The following is a 22,161-nucleotide window of genomic DNA, read 5'->3' as shown; positions in this document are numbered from 1 at the left end:
GAGAGAGGGAGAGAGAGAGGAGAGAGAGAGAGAGAGAGAGAGAGAGAGAGAGAGAGAGAGAGAGAGAGGAGAGAGAGAGAGAGAGAAGAGAGAAAGGAGGAGAGAGAGAGAGGGGGTGGGAGAGAGAGAAAGACAGAGAGAGATTAGATTGGAATGGAGAGAAACTTGTAGAGAGGCATTTGGATATATAAGATTAGAAATCAGCGAGAGGTTGGAGTAGATAAGTAGATTTTGAGAATCATTAGTCTAGAGATGGTAATTGAATTTTTGGGAGCTGATGAGATCACTAAGTGAAATAACATAGAGGGAGAGAAAAAAAGCAGATCTAGGATATCCATAATTAGCAGGCATGACTTGGATGAAGATTCATAAAGGAGACTGAGGAAAGATTAGACAAGTTGGGGAAGAACCAGGACAGAGTACTGCTACAAAAACCTTAGTAACTTTGGATCAAGCAGTTTAACTTGAATGAAGAAGTGAGAAGCCAGATGATAGAGAATTAAGAAGAGAGTGAGAGGGGGCAGCTAGGTGGGCGCAGTGGATAGAGCACCAGCCCTGAATTCAGGAGGACCCGAGTTCAGATTTGGTCACAGACACGTAACACTTCCTAGCTGTGTGACCCTGGGCAAGTCACTTACTCCCAGCTCCCCCCCCCAAAAAAAAAAAAGTGAGAGGAAAGGAAATAGAAGCTGTCAAACAGGCAATCACAATGTCATGAGACTTATAGTGAAAGCCAGATGAACATGCATGTGGAATCCAGATAATACAATCCTTACAGAAATTTGTATTTCTGTAGGAAGAGGAGAAAACACATATCTCCATCTAAAGGGTTATGGACACAGGAGGGGAAAGACCCAGTAAAGGTGGGAAAAGGACAAAATTACACCTAAAAGGGAGGAGAAAGGGAATGCAAAAGCAAAAATTTGAACTTCTAGGCTCTGTAGATAGGAGGGTCTGCCTGTCTGCAAAGGAACCCAGCTGCACAAGCATTTTTCCAGCTTGCTAGTGCTTGTCTTGCCTCCTAAAGGCACAAAGGAAATCCAGTCTGGGTGCAAACAGCAAATTGTGTGGATTGGAGGAGGGGCTTTGTCCTTAACACATTCATGACTTTGCATTCTGTGTGTTCAGTGTTTTTAATCTTTAATAGTCTTTAATATTTAATAGTCCTTATTTAATAATTATTAATAATAATTATTTAATAGTCCAGTATCTTTAATAGTCCTTAACAAGGTGCATATTTTGAATGATCTTTTCAAGGAAATTAGTCATAAAAGTCAGGGGAGATAAAGACATTGACAAGCAATAATGGATGGATGAAGTGAGAATTATCTGAGATTGGGAGAGGCAGAGACGTATTTGCAGGAAGTAGGGAAGTAGCCTGTAGATAGAGTAAGGTTGAAGATAATTAAGGGACTGGAGATTTCAAGGACAATCTGCTTAATATTGATATTATTGTACAAAGGGTTCTACTTCTTACCTGACATCAGATCCCTCTCTGTCTTTTATAAGTCACATATTTCCTTATTTTTTATAGCACAATGGAAGTCTATGGTAACTTATCGATCGACATGTTCCCCATCATGTGGGATCTCTTGGAACTACTTTTTAATCTTTCCTGCCACAGAAGGTCTATATCATCTAGAATTTTGATATTCAGGTCAGCCCCGCCCTAATCAGTTTGTCCAAGAATATATAAAGCAAAAAGAAGCTAGAGAGCAAATGTCATTGTTGTAAGGCTGATCCTGAGGGACAGCATCATTTAGTAGCACGTTGGGTCTATGTACTTTTATTCAGAAGAGCTATGTACAAATCCTAGCTACTTAGTAGATCTGTGACCCTGCTAGGTTATTATTGCCATCTGTCAAATGGGAGTTCTAATTCTTCATTTACTTATTTTACAGGATTGTGTGAATAAAGTGTTTTCTAAAACCACAAATTAATCTCTCTTTCTCTCTCTGCTGTTATTATTATTATTGTGGATGATTTCTTGTGAATCTGTAACCTCAGGAAAGTGGGTAACAGTTCATTAAGATGAAAATTGAGCTGACCTGGTAGTCAAAACATAAGAGTTTGACATCTATCTCTAAGACTTTTTTTTTTTTTTTGAACCTGTATGACCTGTATGATTTAGTGTTAGGATCTGGCTTCAGGAAATCTGAGTTCAAATCCTCTCTCTAAAACTTATCACCTGTGGGACCTTGGGGACATCATTTTTTTCTTTCTGTGTCTTAGCGTCCTCATCTATAAAATGAGGCTCCTGAACCTCTAACATATCTTTCAGTCCTTATTGAGTCTCAGTTTCCTTCTCTTTAAAATGAGGGATTTGAATTTAATGGTCTTTAAATTACTCTCAGACCTTAATCTATGATTGTGGCTCCCTTTATCTCTCTGATCTTCTGATTTGTAAAATGAGAATAATTATTTTTGTATTACCTCCTTATTGTAACGTTATTCTTTTCTAAGTCATAAGGTACTATAGGAACAGGAAAGGCTATTATTTCAATTTATTCATTCATATAACATCTTGCTATTATCATTGAATCCAAGTTCAGGTCTGTGGGGGCTGGAACCAATGTTTTCTTGATAATCACAGAGAGGAAAGTGTCTATGGTTCTTTTTTTTGTGGTTGAAGAAAGAGAAGACCAGCTGGCTTTGGGGTTACTAAAAGAAGAGGGATTTCCTTTAGAATATTATAATGGGTTTGTTTGGATCCCTGCCAAATGCCCAAGATAATCATTGGGTTTAACTTATTTTACTAAAGAGCTTTGGTTAATGGCCAGGAAGAGAGAAGCAATGGCCTTTAATGTAACTGTTGAAACATTTTGCTCTGAAGTAATAGAGGCAAATGTCAGACTGATATAGGGTTTCCAACTGTGGTATTTGGGAAGTTAAATTTGACTTAGAGTTCTGGCCTCTACCCAGAATTGCAGAAAAATCTCTCTTCCTCCGGATTTACCATGAGTAATCAAGAACTACCATCAAGACATAATAATAGCTCACATATGTATAATGTTTTATTATTTTATATTATAGCTATTTATTTACATTTCCTCTCTTCAATCCATCTGTCACATGGCTGCCAATATATTTCACAACCCAACTGGACTTTTTGCTATTCCCTTAACTTGACATGCCATCTCCTGCTGCTTTACATTGGAATAAGCTGTCTCCAGTGCCTGAAATTCAATCCTTCCTCTTCTTTGTCTGTAGGATTCCTTTTTTTCCTTCAAGGATCAGCTCATCTAACATTCTACAAGTAGCTCTACCTGATCACCTGAAGATGGTGGTCCCCTTATATTTCCCAATATCACCTTGACTGGGTTCCTCCTTTACTCTCATCTTGGTCTATCTTATATTATATTACACACATACACACATATGTTTATATTCAGAGATCTATACATACATATACATATAATGCTTTGCAGATCTTAAAGTGAAATATAAATATCAGTTTTTATTATTAATGTTATTATTATTGGTAATCATAATAGTTCCCTGTTCTCCCTCCCCCTTCACTGTTCCAGTATTGCATCAGGCTGGTCTGTCAAAGAAAGACATATAGTTTGTCATTGTGTTTGAAGACTTTCTAGCTTACTAATTTTCCTAAAACTTGAAGTCATGTACATGCAATGAGCCCTCTTTAATATGTATTTCAGATGGAGTATTTTTGTGGTGAAAAGAACAGGAACAAAGAAATTTCCACAAAGGAAAAGATTTAAGTCATTGATTTAAAGATGTAAGATAATACTGTTGTTAAGGATGAATATTTTGATGTATGAAAGGAATAGAATCCAGCCTTTTTCCCTCACCTAACTCACAACAGCCACAAGCATATAATAGTCAAAGTACATGTCCTACTTGGGCTAGCCTGAGACTCAAGACTTTAGCTGTCTCTTCTTTGAGGTTTTTTTTTTTTTGTTTTTTTTTTAATGCTCATTAAATGAGGAGCAATCATGAGATGAACATTTGAAGGCTACTGATCAATGTTGGCTATGCTTGCCAAAAGACAAAGACCTGGAGGGAAATTTTGGATAGTTCAGAGCCAAGATTAAAGGTTAAGTGTTTATTTACTAGTCTCATAAAAATGCTTTATGTTTTTATCGTTTGAAATTCCAGCTTTCTTGAAGAGTATAACAGAAGTTATTATTTGTTGCATCATTTTAAAAGTTTTTATTTATTTATTTATTTTGCAAAGGCAATTGGGGTTAAGTGACTTGCTCAGGGTCACACAGCTAGGAAGTGTTAAGTGTCTGAGAGCAGATTTGAACTCGGGTCCTCCTGAATTCAGGGCTGGTGCTCTATCCACTGTGCCATCTAGCTGCCCCAAAAGTTTTTTTTTTTAAATAAATGCATGATTATGAGTCTCTTATGTTGTATTTCATTTATTTAAAGTAACTATTTATATCATACCTGATTTGTATTATATATATTAGTACCATTATTTGTATTATATATTTAATACCATGATATCCTCCAAATTATAAGTACTTTTCCCCTGAGTTAATGGGATAGTGGTGGAGCTGATGAACTGAAGATTGTGAGAAAAAGTCTGACATCTCTTTTAGGTAGTCAGAAACCTCTAGCACTGAACCAGATTGTTGTGTACATGGATCCAGATCAGAGTGAACTATTAATGGAGAGGGAAAGGACACAGTACGCCAGCACCCTGGGCCCAGTTGCATTTGTATAATATATATAACTACATTTGTACATATTATGTTGCCCATTAGAACATAGATCCTTGAGAGCATAGACTTTAACTTTTGTCTCTGTCTCTAGCACCTAGGACAGGGGCTGGGTACAAATTAGTTTTTCAATAATTGACTGTTAAATGATTCATTGAGCTGCCAAGACTGGAATCCTACCCCCTCCTTATTCTCAGAAACTGTATTTTCGTTTATGATCTTATTACTATAGTACTAGCTGCTCCCCTCTCCACCCCACTCATACTTTTATGGAACTAATGAACAAAGTTAGGATATGTCTACATGTAGAGGTTTGGTGGCAGTAGTAGGGTTCCATATATACAACATATGTGTATATGTGTGTGTATGCTCATATCCACATACCTCCACACACATTTATATATATATATATATATATACATCCATATATATGCATACATAACTATATTAATATCTATGTGTATCTGTCTTTATCTCTCTGCCTTTCTCTGTCTCTGCCTCTGCCTCTGATTCTCTCTCTTCACATTGGGATCTTGTATCTTGACCAGATTGGAAGTGTAATGGCCCCTCATAGACCAGCTCTTACTACTTACAGGCCTGGCTCCTCTGTTTTTGACAATTTTCTGACACCTTCCTTAGGTGGCAATGGTTGGCGCTTCTATTTCTGATCTCCACTTCCAAGTATTCACCAGGGCTTAATACCCCATCAACTTTATAGCCTACTGTGGATCAGAATTCCCGAGTTCAAGCAATCTACCAGGTTTAATTAGCCTCTGGAAAAAAAGGATGACAAACACGAACCACCATGTCTGGCCTCTATCTATTTTCCTGGTTGTCCTAGGTAAGAGCTACAAGTAAGGTGTACTGGAAAATGTGTAGCAGCTGGCTCTCCAAATAAGCAAGGAAATCTAATTTGCACAGTAGAGAGTGTACCTGGTCAGGAAGCCTCATCTTTCTGACTTAAAATCTGGCCTCAGACACTTCCTAGCTGTGTGACCCTGGGCAGGTACCCTGTTTGTCTCAGTTTCCTCATCTGTAAAATGAGCTGAAGAAGGAAATGGCAAACTACTCTATTATTCTTGCCAAGAAAATCCCAAATGGGATTGCAAAGAATTAGACATGAATGGAACAAATGAATAATAACTCCAAATAAGTAGAGCACGCATTTAGTTTAATCTTCATTATTAACATTTTCTCTATCTCTTTTTCAAGTCTAGATAATCAACAAAGCAATAATTTAAGCCTTAATTTGTATAATTTGTTGATTTCTGAGACATAAATTTCACACTAAAAATTGAGCACTGTGATGAACCAGTTAGAACTGGCCTCAGTACACCCCTGGCTATATGCCACAAGAATGAGAAAATCTCTCAAAATATACCTGGGCTCCTTGTGTCCTGAGCTAGTCTCTGGTACTAAGGTTAGATGCAGATGGGTTTTATAGTTATAATGGAAAGATGGGAAAGTCAGGGATGCAAGTTTCAGTCTAATTCCATGTCTAATACTTGTTTATGAACTTCTTTGTAGCATTATGGTGGAGTTACCATTTTTATCATTATGGCAATAAATATAAATGTAATGAGTTTCAGTGAAGCTGCTTTGAATCCTAAGGAAGCCTCATAATGTTATTTCAAGTTTAATCAGATATCAAAGAATCATAGGGGGAAAAAATTAGCAACAATGACAATCTGATTAATAGATTACAGAGAAAGAAAACATCCCAAGAGATATAATCAAGATGATTTTGTCTAAGAAAGATTGGGGTGTTCTAGGTGGTGAGGGAAAGTTGAAAGAGCCTTGTCCTGGGAGTCAGGAGACCTGCCTTTAAATCTCAACTCTGTCACTTACTGTGTGACTTTGAATAGTATACTTCCTCAGTTTCCTCATCTGAGAAATGGGAATTAGAATCCTTAAAACAGTCCCTCAGTAAAAAAAAGAAAAATAAAGTTGGAATCAGAGGAAAGACCTAGCTTAAACTTTCAGCTCTGTTACACAAAACTTGTGTGATTTTGAACAGGCCTTTTGCCCTGTTTTCTCACTTGCAAAATGAGAGAGTTGAACTAACTGATCTTAAGGGTATCTTTCAACTTCAAATCTCATGTTCATATTATCCTAAGTTGATTAATTAAATATTATGTTCCTACCTCACAGAGTTAATGTATCAAACAGGATAAATGTACTTAAAAGTGCTTTGTATATGTAACAGTGATTTTTGGCCCCCACAATCTGAGGGTCAGATGTATAGCATTTGCACCCTTTCTCCAGATGTTTTTAGTACCTTTGTGGGACTGGGAAGATTTTTTTTTTTTGTTTCTGTCATTGACTTGAATCTCTATCAATTATTCTCTGCCAATTTAAGGGACTCTAATCAGCCCAATAACATTAGCCACTTACCAGTATGATCAGTTTTTACAAAGGAATATTTATTTCAAAAGTATAGTCAGGACAAATATACAAACATTTTCCTCCAATACTCAGGGGCATAATCATCTTAATCTTTAATTATCTCATCCTGTGGGCAGGGAAAGGAAATTAAATTCACAACTTAGCTCAGTTTCTGTATAGCCCCAGCTCCACCAAATTCCAAGTCCAAAGCTCCTTACCCAACCTCATTCCTCACTCCAAGTTGCATTCCAGAACCTTGACTTCTCAGGGCTTTCCTGATGAGCTGATGGCAACATTCAGCCTTTAATCTTAGGCTTATTCTCTTGAGTTTGGGTCATCACTCTAGGATTGAAAATGACAAACAAAATAGAATAAAACATTAAATACCTCTCTTAGACCATATGGTCTGAAGGAAGGGAAAATAGCTACCATATACTTTCTCACTTATGCATGGTCCCCACAACTCAGGAAAGAGAGAAGAACTGTTCTAGTGTGATATTGATTTAAAGTTGCATACAATTTTGACTATCTAGCTAAAGGAAAGAGCTAAGATGACAGTAAAAGATAATGATAAATTTTGGAGGGGATGTGGAAAAACTGGAACACAAATGCATTATGATGGAGTTGTGAAATGATTCAACCATTCAGAAGAGCAATTTGGAACTATGCCCAAAGGGCTATAAAATTTTGTATATCCTTTGATTCAGCAGTGTCTCTGCTGGATCTATATCTTAAAGATCATAAAAGATTCACATGTGCAAAAACATTTGTAGCAGCTCTTTTTGTAGTTGCAAGGAACTGGAAATTGAGTGGATGCTCTTCAGTTGGGGAATGGCTGAATAAGTTATGGTACATGAATATAGTGGATTATTATTGTTCTATGAGAAATGATGAGCAGGCTAATTTCAGAAAAGCCTGGACAGATATGAACTGATGATAAATGAATTGAGCAGAACTACGAGAACATTATACACAGCAACAAAATTATGAGATGATCAATTGTGATGGACTTGGCTCTTTTCAACAATGTAGTGATTAAAGGCAATTGCAACTGACTGGTGATGGAAAGTGCCATCTGCCTCCAGAGAGAGAACTATGGAGATTGAATATGGATCAAAGCATAGTATTTTCATCTTTTCTTGGTGATATTGTTATTTGTATTTTTTTCTTTACACGTGTTTTTTCCTTTTTGATCTGATTTTTCTTGCAAAGCATGATGAATATGGAAATATGTTTAGAAGAATTGAACAAGCAACAAGTATTGATTGCTGTCTTGAGGAAAAGGGAAAAAGAGAGAAAAATTTGGAATACAAAGTTTTTCAAAGGTGCATATCAACAACTATCTGTGCATGTATTTGGAAAAATAAAATACTATTAAAATTAAAAAAAAAAAAAAAAGGAAAGAGAATGTTTCAGCCCTGTGGTCAGTCTGTATAGAATGTCCACATTTGTTTCAGGTTTCTTGTTTCAAAAAAAGCAGTTCCCTGTCATCTCCCATGTGACTCCCATTTTAGGTAGTCTGGACACCTGGTTATTTGCAGTTTGTTCTGGAAGAGGAGTATGACATCAAGGAGGTGATGCCATGACTTACAAGTAAATTGGACTTAAGTGAGGGAGGGTTGTGCAAGGTCTCCTGCCTCACTTTCTCCCCCAGAGCCATCTGGGTTCAGTGACAAGATATAGGTCAAAACATATGGAGATGGCCATGGATGAAATGGGAGACCTTGACCTTTTTAAGCTAAGATCTTCAACAGGTCTCAATTTGATTAAGATCATATTCATTCAGTGACGAAGACTAGGTAGCAATTGAGGCAAAGAATCTCCTTTTTCACCCAATTCAAAAAAGATCTAGATAATAAATGAATGAATGAATGAATGAATGAATGAATGAATGAATCTGGGAGGGGAAGACCCTCAGGTTTCTGGCCAAGGCAGAAATGACTTTTATTTACATTCAATCTGAATTAATCAGGATCCAACCAATGACCAAATTAGAATCATATTGGTTTTGGTTTAAGGCTTGTTCCTTAAGAAAGCTATCTAGTCTAAACTCCAAATATCAGAAGTGCAAAAGAGAAAAAAATATGCATCAAATCCCATTATATAAGCTACGAAGTGCTATTTAAACAGTTATTACTAAATTTTCTCTCCTTTTAGCTAGTCACATCTAATAAATGAATGAATGAATGAATAAATGAATCTGGGAGGGGAAGACCCTCAGGTTTCTGGCCAAGGCAGAAATGATTTTTATTTACATTCAATCTGAATTGATCAGGACCCAACCAATGACCAAATTAGAATCATATTGGTTTTGGTTTAAGGCTTGTTCCTTAAGAAAGATATCTAGTTTAAACTCCAAATATCAGAGGTGCAAAAAAGAAAAAAAGATGCATCAAATCCCATTACATAAGCTACGAAGTGCTATTTAAACAGTTATTACTAAATTTTCTCTCCTTTTAACTAGTCAGTAATATAAAGAGCAAGGGACCAGTAGATTTAAAATATGGTGGACATTTATCATTGTAAAACAACTTTGAACAAATTGTAACTTAAAATCAATGCCTTTGACCACTAAAGAACAAAATTCTAACTGCACTTAAATGGTCCTGACATTTATAACTCACTACCCATCTTGTTTTTCAAACCTTAGGTCCTTTCTCCTCCACCAAGGTTATACAAGTCACTGCCTTACTTAATCTTTGTAGATCAGTGATATCATAGAGGTAAATGCTCCTTTCATGGGAGTAGATCACAGCTCATAAATATCTTCTTATCCTGTGGTATTCTTGTAGATGTTTCCTCATAAATCCTTCATAAAGGCTGTACTTGATGCACCTGAAGACCTTTCTGTGGGTCACTTAACCTTTCTTGGTATCATTACCATCCATTTGTCTGACTTGGCTCTTGTTCTTTCTCTATTACTGGACTATTTTCTTTTCCAGTCATTTGCTTCATAAATGGTAGTTTATTCCATTTCTGGAAGGTAAATCATTGTCAATATTCTGCAAAACTGGTTTTGCTTATCATGTATGTTTTCTACTTTGCATAGCCTATAATATTAATAGTAATGTTATATTTATATATAATGTTATGCATATATAATTATGTTATATAACAGAAATATTTATTTCTAAAGTACTTTCTAGTTTACAAAGCATTCTTAATATTCATTATGTTTTAGTTCATGACTCTCATCCAGGAAACCTGGAAAAAATCTAAACATAGTACTCATAAGCATTCTGAGAGTGAATCTGTCCTTGAAATTATGCAGTTTACAAAATTATAGAGAAAAGTTTTGCTAAAAGAAGGAAAGCAAAACGGAAATTCTTGAATGAGTGACATTAGACCCAAGAGCTGTGTACTTCCCCAAAGTCATCTATGGTCCCAAGAATGAGAAATTGTCTGACAGACACCTTTCCCCAACAGTCCTATTTTTACACATTGTTCCCTACCACTTTAAAGAGGAAGCTAGAAGACACCATGCAGGGGAGAGCATTTGTTTATCTCTCTTACCCTTTTTCTTTCCATTCTTCATGGTTCTTAGCATAGAAACCACGACCCCAGTTTCTCAGACCAGGTTTAAAATTTTTCATGTCAGTTCTTAAACACTTTTGCATTAGGGTTCCTTCAGCAGTCTTATGAAGCTTATGAATCTTTTCTCAGACTGATGTTTTGAAATATATGAAATAAAATATATAGGATTACAAAGGAAACTAATCATATTGAAATAGTTATCAACATCTTTAACTATCTTTCCTTATTCATAACCATCATATTCACATCTATCTACCTATCTCTGTCTATCTAAATAAATTTATAGACATAGATTAAGACCCTGTTCTAAGGATTTTCCATTAAGATGGGGGTAATATAGAAAATCAAACCAAAACAAAAAATAAGCCCAAATCTACCCTTCCAAGTTCTTCTCATTTCTTTTCTCTCCTGCTTGGTGCCACTCTTTCTTGGCAGGGTCTCTGTTTTGTTAAAATTCCTCCTGGTTCTCAGCCTCCATTTTTTGTCCTGCCCATCTCCTGGGAGGTTGTGTTTTGTATCTCTCTATTATTCAGATGGGATTAAAGGGGAAAGCAAACATACCAGCACTTGCTATATTTGCTTATTACCATGGGTTATAGAATCTTTTTCCAAGTCCAGTTCTCAGCTTTGATAACCCTAACAGTTGTAGCACCTATTTCAAAGCTTCATTTCCAATATCATTTTGTATTGAAGAAAATTTGCAAAAAACTGTGTTTTCTGAGGTTTAGATGTATGGTTTCAGAATTACGCAGTCAGTGTTAGGAAATGCTGTTCCTTTTATTAGCAGGGTAGTAATTATTATCTGAACACAGCATTTATTATGAAGTGAAAAAAGAAACTTCAGCCCTGGGGCTAAACATTTGAGCTCAGTTGAGTGATGAAACACTATAATCAAATATCCCATGTGACCATCTCTTTGAACCAACCTCCACTTTTCCTACTTTCTTCTCCACTTTCTTCTTTGGATTAAGGCACCACAGAGACTTCTGAAATTGGTATTATTTGAGAAATGTTTCAGAGAAAGATATTTAAAAGTGAAATAACTAACATTTTCTGTCTTGGGCTTCTCTTAATATGAATGCATGTTTAAAATAATATGTAGAGTTGGTTGACAGTTGTTTTAAGTCTACATATGCTTGTTACTTTGACAGCAACACAGTTTGAAGGCAGAGACATGATGTGAGATAAGGTCAGGGCTAGGAGTCCATAGCATCAAACATTTCCTAAATGCTGCCTATTGTGCACAGAGAAATATGCTATAAAATGAGGGAGATACGATATTTATAAAAAAAAAAATCACTGCCCTCATGGAGTTCATAGTTGAATAGGGGTATAGGTTATGTTCAAAGATTGGAAAGGTCACTAATCATAAACACACATGTGTGGTACACACACACACACATATACATACACACACCATTTAGCTCTCTCTCAGAGACTATAGACACTGTTAAAAGAGCCAACTAGAATATTGCATGAAGTAATTTGTATTGTAAGAACAATATAGTTTGAAAAGACTGTTTTCTGTGATAGCTGAAGATGGGGAGGAGGGAGAGAAAAAGGGGGAAAATAAACTAATCTAGCCTATTTCCTAGGAGACTGAATTTAAGTGTCCTAAAAAGGAGAAATATGAGGAAGATTCTTAAGAGATTCAAACATCAGTATCCCGAGAGAAATAAATGAAATTGTGTTTTTTGAAGTGAAATTATGTACTATGTTGAAAATTTGAGATAACATGATCTTTTGCATAATTAAAATCTTATCTGTTGTTGCTATATTTTTTATTCCAATTATTAATTAATTGTACATGGAGAGGCAGCAGTCAGGAAGACCTGGGATCAAATTCTACTACAGACTTATATTGATATAGTGACCCTAGGCAAACCACTTAATTTTTCAAGAGTCCCAAATAGCTATCTCAGAGTATCTGTTACCAATTGGATGCTGATCAGCAAAAGTAGAGGAAGTTTCTTAGGATCCCTATAAATGGACTTTTTTGTGTGTCATTGATAAAAACAAATTTAATAAAAAATTGAAAATCTGGTTAAAATATATGTACATATATGTAAGGAATTATTATTGGGAAATTATGTTTCTTTCCTTTTTAAAATAAGCATCATTTTTGATATGTTCCATATCCTTGATCAGCCCATTCTGCCTTCATTGTCAGAACCATTAATCCACTATACAGATAGAACAACTCCTAAGACTGTCCTGATTAGCATATCTAAAACACTCAATTGTCTCATGCATTTGGTTAACAACTGCCACTAGACAGAGGGCATATATGAGTTTGTTCTTGACTAGGTCCCTCCTTACGTCCTCTTAAACTCTTCCCTAATTCCTCACTTACTTTCTAGCCCTGTCCTAGCTTCTTTCCCCCCTCTTCCCTCCTACTTTAAAGGTCAGCTTCTCTCAGAACACGTTGCTTAATCAGGTATGATTGTCATATTTGATTTAATCCACGAACTGTTTTATATAATAAATGGCATCCTTCACCGCAGTGATGTCTCTCTTGTGAGTTTGTACAAATTGAAACACTGCCAAAATTACTTCTTCAATTTAGTAAACTGGGGCAAGGACTCAGGCTAATTAATTAATTGAAAAAGATTACAATTTTATAAAAGTCAAAGCCTATGCAATGATACCTCTGGCTTGCCTTAGAGTCCTGGTTAGTAAATTAAAATAGAAGTATAACAACAAATCAAGTGGCAAGCTTATGGGTGACATTCAAGTGAATGTGGCCAACCCTATCTACTTTGCTGCTCATATATAGACAGAAATGCAGCTGGAGAAATTGAAGGCAGTGACCTTACACTGCAGGCTTAGTTTTTGTATTCGTTCAAATTTGTTTAAATAGTAGATACAGAACATTTTGGGAGTTCTAAAACTACTAAAAGGGAACTTTGTGAGTTAAAAAATTTAAAAATTCTAAATTTAAACATCAAATAAAATAGAATTTCCATATATGTGATAGGAAAAAAAGGATCTTGTGGGCTTTCTTTCTGTCCCTGTATTATCTTTCCCCAATATAGGCAGTTGGGACTTCCCAAGGAGGGTTGCTTCACCCCTTACTAAGATGGTCAACCTGTGATCTTTGCTTTTGTCCTTGGGACTTTCAGTGGAACATTAGATTTCCCCTTATCCTCACCCTTCCACTTTATCCTCTGCACATCCCTGTAAAAGGCTTGGATCCAGATCTACCACATAGAGCCTTCTTTCTCTGTTCCAGACCTCAGGCCTCTGGTCTTTCTGTCTTTGCCTCAGGGCCTACTCTAGTTCTCCCCAGGACATTTCCATCTCAAATTAGCAACCATTCTCTCAGATAGTGTCTTCTCCTACTATTTCCTATGAGGTGGGCTTCTTCCTGGACTACTCAGGACTTAGTATCATCAACTACCATAAGATTCAGTCCTGAAGAAGTCTTGAGGGAGAATTCTTAAAAGTTTAATCAGTTACTTCTCTAAATGGACTTTTCTTGTGTCATTAAAAAAAACAAATCAACTCAACAAGGATTTCTTAAGAGTCTACCATTTGCCAGATACTAGCCTAAGTGCTGAGTAATCTAATCAGTGGTTAGCATGTGCCCACCCTATCATATTCTCCTCATCCCAGAGATTCTGAACCCTTGGCTCATTTTATAAAAATTCTGTTGATTCACCACTGCCGACTCCCTAATGCTTAACCTCCCATCCCCAGAATCTCCAAACCCATGTCCCACTTCTGATCTACCCACCTCTTCCACTGTGCACTCTGTAAAACTTTTTCTATAGTTTATAGACTTGCTTTTTATTTTAATTTTCTCTTTTGACATTCCTTTCATCTTCTAGCCTTCAATGGCTTTCTTGTGATGATATGACTGCTCTGGACACCCCTTCTAGTACTTTTTGCATTTAAAATGAAATTCCCGGAGTTCTATTGATGCACTTTGTTTTCTTATATTATAAAGATTTATATATTATTCCCATTTCCAGAGAGCTTTCTTGTAACAAATATAATACAAGTAAAATTAATAATACAATGACTTCATCTAAATGTGATGACATTTCCTATCTGTAACACATCTTACCCCTACTTCTCTGTTTAAAAAAAAATTTAAAATCTTTTTTCCTCTTTCCCCTTTTCTATTTGGAAAAAAGAAAAGATAAACATATTTCTTGTGGCAAATATAGTCAAGCAAAATAACCTCCCTTAATGGTTGTATACAAAAAATATAACTTATTCTTCCCCCTAAAATCATCATCCTTCTGTTAAGGATAATATAGAGCATTATTCTCTGGAATCATTAATAATTATTGTATTGATTGTAGTTCTTACAGTTTTCAGAGTAATTTCTTTAAAAAGTTTTGCTATTATATAAATTATTCTTGTTTTGTTTACTTTATTCTTTATCAGTTTGCAAAAGTCCTCAAGGTGGCTCATTTTTATAATATCGATGTTATAGTATAAATATTGTTTTAGTTTTGCTCACATCACTCTGTATCAATTCACATCTTTTTATATCTTTTGGAAATAATTAATTTCAGCACAGTTGTGCTCCAGCACTTTCATATAATGCACTTATTCAGTCAATGCTGTATCTGGTATTCAAACTGATGAAATCACAGCATCTCTGCATATTTGTATGGATAGTTGTAACAGCAATTCCTAATTCTATAAATCTTTAAAGGTTTGCAAAGCATCTTCCTCGTGATCAATATTCAAGGTTAGTGGGTTAGACAGTAAGAATTGCTTTCCCAGTTGCTTTCAAGGCTAATGTCTACCCTCTGGGACTACCTCCATTTTATACTGCATATACCCTCTATATCCCTAGTGGTTTGCAGTTTCTTTCTCCTATTATAATATGAACTCCTCAAGAACAAGGAGTGCAACTGTAGTTGCACATAGGAAGCTCAATTCCCTTGGATAGACCTTGCTTTTCTTTTCTTTTTTAATAAAAATAAATAAGGCATTCAACTTTCAAAGCTCTATCTATAACTTCTGTCTTTCCTTCTAATCTCTTCCATGAAGTTAAAAATTCTTCAATGATTCTATCAATTTTTTTTCTTGTTTTTCTTTTTCTTTTGTCTATTATCTTTTTCTCCCTTTCATCCATCTTCCCCCTTTGCAGTGGAAAAAAAGAAAAGAAAACCTTTTATAACAAAAATATATATTGACACAGAACAAATTCCCACATCGGCCATGTCTGAAAATGTAAGACAGTCTATGTCTTTAACCTAATAACTCTCTGCTGCTGATTATTATAATTCTTAGGTCATTTAAATTTTTTTCCTTTATAACTTTGAGGTATTTTTTTAATAGAACTATCTTGAAATAATTTTGGAAGCACCAAATCTTCCTGAGGAATTAAACAGAGAATTAAATGGAATTTCTAACCCTAAGTCAGAGGTGGGTTTCCCATAGAAAAGCTGTCTTTGGTCAGGAAATGATGATAAAGTGGTTTTTTTTTTTTAATGACAAGCTAAGGAACATGGGATATTTAGAGGGGAAGCACTGATTCTACACTCAGTCAGAAAAACAGAAAGCTGTCCTATGAGGGAAAAGACTTTGAGGGTTTTTTCTTTTTTTGCTGAGGGTCACCAGATAAAGCTAAAAAAGCTAGATGCAGAGAGAATCCCACAATTTCAAGCCCAGCACAGCTTCTCTAGGAACCAGACATGACTCTGGCACTGATGGTACAATGCTGAATAATAGCTATTTGAAATCAGAAGAACATCTAGTTAATCCCATACCCATATGTCTGGCATAGGAAGACTAAACATTTGTCAAGAATTGCATGTTATGCAAAATCCCATTGGGAAAAGCATAATTATGTGAACAGAACAATTACATGATTAGGCAATCTTTCCTACATGTGTCCACTATTCTCATTAATAATGAGTATAGTATTTATAGGAAAGTGTTTTTCAGGTTTAAGGGAGAAATTTTTTTCCTGCTTCTCTTACTATGCTATCTGAGTAAAAACATTTGCTTTGAACTAATTATGTCCATTAGCTTACTAGCAAGTCCATTGATGGGGACTTGTGAGAGATAACTTGAGTGAATACAGTCTCCTAAATATCTTGGGATAAGCTGTCAGGGAGATCCACTGTGTGAGTTGGAAAGTATTCTCTAGTGCTATGGAGTTTAAGACATAAATGCAGAAAACTATAATGACATACTTTAGAGAGGTATAAAACAAAATATTTTCTAAGGTCTTGGACAAGGTTGTACCTGTTTTAGGCATGAGTGGCAATTTCATATAGAAAAGATGGCATCTGAGTCAGTTCTTTTCACCGCAACAATAAAGAGAGAAAGGGCATTTTAGTCATGGGGAACACATGAACAAAGGTATTGAAGTTGGAGAGTTCAGCGAATGCTTAAAGGACTGACTGGTAGTCTAATCTAACAAACCACAAGGAGAATAAGGTAAAATAAAAGAGTCATGCTAGGTAATGAACTGAACCAGCTACACCCAGAAAAAGAACTCTGGGAGATGACTATGAACCACTACATAGAATTCCCAATCCCTCTATTTTTGTCCTCCTGCATTTTTGATTTCCTTCACAGGCTAATTGTGCACTGTTTCAAAGTCCAATTTTTTTTTGTACAGCAAAATAACTGTTTGGACATGTATACATATATTGTATTTAACTAATACTTTAACATATTTAACATGTATTGGTCAACCTGCCATCTGGGGGAAGGGGTGGGGGTAAGGAGGGGAAAAGTTGAAACAAAAGGTTTTGCAATTGTCAATGCTGAAAAATTACGTATGCATAAAATTTTTGTAAAAATTAATTAAATTAATTAATTAATTAAAAAAAGAGTAATGCTAGGATATGGAGGGTATTATAGAACTTTTTAATAATTAGAATTATGTTCTCTTCTTCCCTGAAGGAATTTAAAGCAGAGGAAGGACAGTTATTAGTAGGGAATATTGTAGTGGAGATGAATGCACAGGGCTGAGAGATGGATGACTTTGAGATTCTGTGACTTTGAGATTCACTTCCTTTCTTGGGCCTTTAGACTTTATCCAAGGATTTTCATATGAATCTTCTTTCTTCTTTCCTTTTATGCCTATTCTGTAAATCTCTCGATTTAGTCTTTCATGTTTCCCTTAATAGCATCTTTCCCTTTGCAAAACTTCCTTGGATGGTCATTATACCATTATGTCATTTAACTACAAATCTGTGTGTGTGTGTCAGGGGACAGGGCAGAAAAGTAGAAGGGGAGATGTAGATGACATAGTATGATTTTTTCTGAACTTCATGGGTGCTTGCGTTATTGTGGTATCATAGCATTAGAACTGACATTTCTAGAGTGCTACAACCTACAAGGAGCTTTCTTCACAGTTTCTCTTTGAGCTAAGTAGTGCTGTATTATTATCTTCCTTTGATGTGGAAGAAAGCAGCAATTTCATCTCCCTGAACATCAATGATTGCTCCAGGGTCGCTCTCAATGAGTGCTAATGTGGGAACTTGGAATTAGGGTCTAAAGATAACCAGCTCAATTCTGCTCAATTCCCTTTCTACTACATGAGAACTTGCCCAGGAAAGTGTGGATCATGCCATAAGTCATGATTATTTTGGTGCAAGTTTTGGAGAAGAGGGAAGGGGAAATGATATGTGATTTGGGCTTATATGACATGGGACTCTTTATATAGTAGGCTCATATTGGTGTTTAAGAAAAGAATAAAGAGAAAAGTGAGAAAAGCAAGAGAAAAAAAGGAGTAGAAAAAGTTGGAATGAAGAACAGAAGAAAGGAAGAAGAAATAAATAAGAAGGGAAGAAGAATGAAGGAAGGAAAAAGGAAGGGAAAAGGAAAGGGAAGGAAAGAAAATGAATAGCATGTACAATGTTATTCATATTAAAACACATTGTGTGATCTGAAAAAATCATAGAAATCAGAAGATTTTGAACCCATTTTAAGATAGATGCACTATATTTGAAAGGTCCTTTTTTTGAAGTTAGAAATCCTGGCAAAGCGAATTTGGTCAAGTCACCTTTCTCTGGGGCTCAATAATTTCATTTTTGGAATGAGGGAGCTGAAATAGATGAATTTTATGGCTTCTGAAGCTCCAGATAACATAAGTGTTATAAAAGATAAAATCTGGAGTTAGCTAGGAGTCCTTGTGCGTTCTGTGAGAGAATATAAGAGGCTAATAATGCAAAAGTGCTATATTCTTTAGACTCTCTTGACATTTCAAGAAAGCAAGTGTCTTTATGGCTATATTTAGATGATTTTCAGACTGAATCTAAACTGGATTGTGAATGCATTTCTCATCTGTTCCACTTGTTAGGTGACCTGCATTAGTAATTTGTTGTTGCCTCCGGTGTTCTAAAAACTCATGCTACTTGTCATTTTTTGTTTGTTTTAAGAAATGAGTGTTAATTCCAGGGTCCCAGAAAGACAGACTCAAAAATTGTCAAACTTTGCTGCTTTTTTCCCCTTTCTTTTCTAATATGATTTTTTTTTTTTGCTGAAGTGTAAAGGTAGAGGCAAACCATTGACACCTTGCTTTCATTATGATATACTAACAAGATGACAACAAACATCAATTAATCAATCCAAAGACTTTAGACTAAATGTAAAAAGTCTTTTAAAGCCACTGAAGTAAAATAGGTTTAGAAATTTGAGCAGTGCTTCAGGGATAGTCTATGAATTGTCAAGTGAATTGAGAAGGGATGGGGGTCCCAGAGATTGAAGGAACTGTGGTTTTCTAGGACACTTGTTAAAGAACCACCTGGATTTGGAGGAAGTGGTGAAAAAGAAGCCTGGGCTTTGCTAAGGTCTTTGTCCTGCTTCCTGCCTCTTTAAGGCAGAGAAGGATCTTCAAACTTTAAAGTGTCTGGTGGGGGTATTAGATTTCTCTTATCAGTAGGCTAAATGGAATTTCCTAGATCACCTGAAGTCAGAGTTTACATAAAGGAGCCACAGGTAAACTGACATTTATTATGCTTAAAGATATATTCTTTTCTCCCTCCCCCACCACTTAAAACTTATTTACTTATGGCATTTTTTTCCAATTACATACAAAGATAGTTTTCAACATTCATTTTTATAATTGAGTTCCAAATTTTTTCTCCTTCCCTTTCTTATCTCCCTCTCCCCAAGATAACAAGCAATCTGATAGATTATACACATGTATTATCATTTTAAATATATTTCCATATTAGTCATGTTGTAAAAAGAAAAAATCAGAACAAAAGGGAAAAAACACAAGAAAGAAAAAACAATTAAAAAAGTGAAAATAATATGTTTTGATTTACATTCAGTCTCTATAGTTCTTTCTCTGGATATGAATGACATTTTCTATAATAAGTCTATTTGAATTGTTGGGGGCAGCTAGGTGGCGCAGTGGATAGAGCACCAGCCCTGAATTCAGGAGGACCCAAGTTCAAATCTGATCTCAGACATTTAACACTTCCTAGCTGTGTGACCCTGGGGCAAGTCACTTAACCCCAGCTTCAGGGGGAAAAAAAATAAATAAGGAATTGTCTTAGTTCACTGTGTTGTTGAGAAGAGCTAAATCTTTCACAGTTGTTCATCACACAATGTAGCTATTATTGTGTACGATGTTCTCCTAGTTCTACTCATTTCACTCAGCGTTAGTTCATGTAAGTCCATGTTTTTCTGAAATCAGCCTGCTCATCATTTCTTATACAGCAAAATAGTTTTCCATTACATTCATGTACCACACATATTCAGCCTTTCCTGGGGACAACAGCATTCTTCCAATCTATTTTCTTTGAAGATTGTGAAGACCTTTAGAAAATTATAGAAATGAGAATTACTATTTTCACTGTCTATACAAATGTGCAAAGAAGCTAGGATTTCAGCTGATTGAGCAATGAATATAATGCTGGTTTTGAGAAGCCCTGAAGTTCAAATTCAGCCTCTTACTAGCTTCATGACTAATCATTTAATTACTCTGTGCCTTAATTTCCTTATCTGTCATATGTAGGAATTGGTCTCAAAAGTCTTCTAGGGTCCCTTCTACCTGTAAACTTATGATTCTATGATTTAATTATCCCTTCACCAAAGCAGATTGTGATCCATCTATGACTTAGATAATTCCTAGAGAATTGCTTAAGATACTTAAAAGTTAAATGATTTACATAAGATCCCACAGCTGGTAAATACTAAAGGCAGAATTTGAAACCAGGTCTTTCTGACTGCAAACTCTGCACTCTATTCTCTATTCCACATTATCTCTACTTTACTAACAACATAATAATATATTATAGTATAATAACACAATATTTAAATAATATAATAACATAATATTTAAAACTATCTTCTGAATTCTCAACCAGATTCCCCTATGGAAGAATTTGGCTCATTAGTTTCTAATTAGCTAAAGCAAATTATGAGGTCTTTTTTTCATGGGTTTAAAGAAAAAGGCATCTGCTTCTGTGGCTGAAGTCAGAACAGCTCTGAATTTTCAATAAAATGCTTCAACTTGGTATGCTAATTATTAGTACATTCAAAAAAACTAATGGGCTCTTCCATTGTCACAATTGAGCTCCCTGAGGGAATTGGCAAACCTGATTAATTGAGCCATGAGGAATCATGATGAGTGCTACCATACTGTAGGACATTCCTTCTGTAATCATTTGTCAGAAAATTCCCTTGAGCTCTCTCAAGTGAGAAAAGACCGGCTGGGCCCTGGGCTTTTCCTTATGTGTTTGAAGGATACCTGTTCATCAGCTTTTACCATGGTATCCTGTGGAGCTTTCAAAGCCAGAAAATTAGCTTGATGCCCTAAAAAACTTTTGGATTTGGAAGATCTGGGCTGTGATCCCAACTGTTTAAACTGCAAACAGGTAACTTCATTTACTTTACTTAGTCTCAGTTTCCTCCTTTGTAAAAGGAGATTTTTATACTTGCTCTACTTATCTCACAAGTTTTTTTTTTTTTTTTTTTTGTCTTTGCTTTACATTAAATCTGTGATCTTCATTAATATAGGAAACCCCCTTTCCCAGTGTAGGTCAGCATCTGCTTTGCATTTTATAATCTTAGAGTTTCAAGGACCAGGGTTTCTTAAATGTTTTCCACTTGTGACCCTTTTTCATCTGAAAAAAGAGGGAGAAGAGAGTTCTGATAGAGAAGAGAATTTATACCACTACAAAGAATTGAGTTTCCTCTCATCTATTACACACACCATGGAAGCAGTCTGTTTTGCTCTTTGGTGCACTTCATGCCTATACAAAGAGAGTGAAAGTGCTATAGAAATGGGAGTTTTTCAAGATACCAATATGAAATGGAGGGAAGGGTCCTGAACAAACTTAAATTACTCCATAAAAGAAATTTCCTTAATCAAAAATTATATTTTCTTGGTGAATTGTTCAACCCTGGTTTCTGTTTTCCTTATTAGTCCTTCACATTTCTTTATACATACTGCTTTTTGCATTTGAAATTTTAATTCATTTCTCTCCCCATCTCCATTTTCATCCTTCAAGATCTAGCCTGTCTTCATGGAAATGAATATAAAGCACAATAAAAATTTTAATAGGGTTTTATTCTAGCATGAATTCTCTGATGGGATTCGAAGAATGATACATGTGGTTGA

The sequence above is a fragment of the Sminthopsis crassicaudata genome, chromosome 2, assembly GCF_048593235.1.
Source record: "Sminthopsis crassicaudata isolate SCR6 chromosome 2, ASM4859323v1, whole genome shotgun sequence".
Taxonomy (NCBI): domain Eukaryota; kingdom Metazoa; phylum Chordata; class Mammalia; order Dasyuromorphia; family Dasyuridae; genus Sminthopsis; species Sminthopsis crassicaudata.
The sequence above is the reverse complement of the archived record's forward strand: the minus strand, read 5'-3'. Positions refer to the sequence as shown.